General features: G+C 33.6%; 1 non-coding gene across 1 annotated transcript; it reads left to right on the top strand.

The window, feature by feature from the left end:
* The first annotated feature begins 2,312 nt into the window (after window positions 1-2,312).
* Window positions 2,313-2,425, top strand: Trnal-caa. The gene is made up of 2 exons: window positions 2,313-2,350; window positions 2,381-2,425. It is a non-coding gene; the product is annotated as a tRNA-Leu (tRNA).
* The last annotated feature ends 608 nt before the right edge of the window (window positions 2,426-3,033 follow it).

Below are 3,033 nucleotides of genomic sequence, written 5' to 3'. Positions count from 1 at the left end.
TGTAGTGATGTAGTGCAAAGTTCAGCTTTACAGTTTCCAAACAGCGACGCATTCTTCATTCCGATAAAAACAGAACAATCTGACAAAGAACAATTTCCCGAGGGTACATACGTAGTCCTGTCATCCCTGTTTGGCGTGGCGTCTATCACGTGCTATTTAAAGCGGGCCCCGTCAGGTGGAACATCAAAGGGCCTAGCTAGTGGGCCGTGAAGCTTAGCGGGTCGGCGCGTTCAGCGGACAAGCCCAAACTTGGAATATTAAGACAACCTGTTCGAATCCTGGTTGATTGATTATTTTAATGAGATGATTATGCTATGGTGTTGTTGAGATACTATCATGTTTTTTCTGTCGTTAAGTATTAACTTTATTGTTAAGTAAATAAGTAGTTCCGTTCAGTGCATGCACGCCTGAAGTGAATGCCTTAAACACGTATTTTATTTGAATGATTTATTTAGATAGTTTAATTTAATTATCGTTTTCTTCGGTCACACTATACTCACACTAATGAAGTAATGATTACATATTGGTAATCAGTTTCTCAGCTTTATTCTTATTTTATCTAAGCCTAGAAGTTATTTAGGAGTAGAGCAGAGAAACAGGCTACTTAAAAGTAATTATGCTAAAAGTAGTAATTAAATATAAAAAATAATATTTGATTGTTTCTGATCTTTGATGTACTGTATCTCTATTCATGTTTTAATCATTATTAAGAATTCCTTCATTCAGGAAACAATTCTCCATCGACAAAGACAACAATCCAAAAACTCATCACCAAACACACAAAAAGACACGCCAACTGAACACCGCTTCATACGAAACAATAGAAACAAAACACTGGATATAAACGGAGGATTTGACGCTCCACTCTGAATGGTGGAGATAGGACTCAGTTTAAATAAAACTCAGGATCAAAGGAAAGTAAACACAGAATAAATAATGGGTGCTGTTTGGCAAATTTGGGAAAACGGAAATATCAGTATTACAATTATTTGATCTGGAAAGTTTTAGGAATATTGATTCTAGAATTAAGGGGATACAAGAGTAAGTGTTTACGGATTTAGAGATTTTTAGAAATATTGATTCTCGAATTTAGAGGATACAAGATAGTGTTTACGGATTTAGAGGTAGCATTAATTGGAGCGGAAATTTTCAGAGATAGAATATATCGTGATTTTGACATGTGAATTTATTGGAACTAGTGGTCGTCCAGTGGTCAAAATTCGACAGTCGAATTCAATATATTACTTGTAACACATATTACACATACATTTGATCTTCCTGCACGCTTCTATATCAACTTTAATTATGCCAAATCCGACACTCGTTCGTCGGCCAATATGCTTAAAATGGGTACAAAATTTATTCTCATCGTAACTAATTTTGAAAAGAGCTATACCAGAGTTTGTTGCTCATTCTTCTCTGGTGAAAACTGCTTTCCGAACTGGTGGTAGACTAATTGACGCAATCTAAATAATGTATAACTTTTTATAGGATCAAATAAATTATTCCATTTTATTTCGATTTTGCGTATGATGTTGATTTTTCTGGCATATGTACTAGCAAGAACAACAAACTTTAACCCTGCCAGTTCTCGCCTGCAATTATTTGCTGTCTTATAAGATATTTCACTTTAATAATAATTATTGAATAAATAAAATTGTCGAAACTAAAATTCAAACCTTGTCAACAAACCATTCCAAAGTCCAATTGAGTTTTAACTCAATCTAGAACTATTCACTTAAACAATTAATGTTGATTCGATTATTCGATGGACCCGTTGAGACAATCGTCCTGAGGGTGCTAGCTATTATCAGGATCAACAGGATATCGGCCCATCTAAATAGATGTGATGGTTAGGGCGGACAACTGTCTGCTCGAAACCGAAAATTGAGTGTTAGTTTTGTGTTTATTGTGGGATTTGTAGAACGAAACCGAAAATTGAGTGGGTTTTATTTACTGTAAAATTTGTAATACTATTTTTTCTAATAAAGATTTTCGTACTGGCTGTCAGCGCAGATTAAGTCATTTACTTTAAAAAAAATCGATTGACAATAATTTTACATTGAACACAACTCAAGACTTTTTAATATTTTATTAATAACATTACGCTACTCTACCGTTCTATAATTAGAAAGAATAAACTTGAACTGCTCTGCATTACTATCAATTGCAACTGGCAATGTGATAAAAAAAATGTGAAAACAAAATATTGCTTTCATTGCTCTATTGATCTTCAACTTATCAAAATTCAAAATATTATGATAAGATGTTTTATCAGAAGGTGGCCAGTAATTTCGGCAGCGCTACCAATCGTCAGGATGGCCGAGCGGTCTAAGGCGCCAGACTCAAGGTTTCCTTACCTATCTAATAGGTCGAGTTGTTCTGGTCCTCTCTGAGGGCGTGGGTTCGAATCCCACTTCTGACAAAACTTTTTGGTTTTTTATTTTGGGATATTATTAATATGTTTATTTTGATAAATTATATTATTTTTATGCAATATTTATAATAGCTATGATAAAAAAAAATAGAAAATTAATTATCTTCTCTATTAATTTTACTCTTGGCATTTTATTTGTATTACTTACCATATATTTTTATTCTTGATATTTTTATAGCCTACATACTTATGGAAGTTCCTTTACATTAAGAGTGAAAAACATCAAAATCTGTTTAGCCGTGGTTTTAAATAGTCATGATGACGGCTGCTTATTTATGTAGAAGATACCATATTGGCGTCAACTATTTACCAAACAAAGTTAACGACACAATGTACCAAAAATAGCAAAAATGACTCGTTAACACCAATTAAAATATTATCTTTTCATCACATAATGAAACGAGATAAAATGGCATTTAGAATAGTCCATAACGGCATAAAGCCGTGTTCTGACATGGTTAATACCGGCATACACGTCAACAGGCTTACCTTTAATGCCGAATAAAAACCGGATCAATTTGATACTCGCTTAAGAACTGGAGTTCAGCGAGTTAATTAAAAATGTATTGATTTTGAGCGATGTAAGCGCGAGTATT

Source organism: Manduca sexta, unplaced genomic scaffold (assembly GCF_014839805.1).
Source record: "Manduca sexta isolate Smith_Timp_Sample1 unplaced genomic scaffold, JHU_Msex_v1.0 HiC_scaffold_28, whole genome shotgun sequence".
Taxonomy (NCBI): domain Eukaryota; kingdom Metazoa; phylum Arthropoda; class Insecta; order Lepidoptera; family Sphingidae; genus Manduca; species Manduca sexta.
Note: the sequence above shows the minus strand (reverse complement) of the source record. Positions and strands in the feature narration are given on the sequence as shown.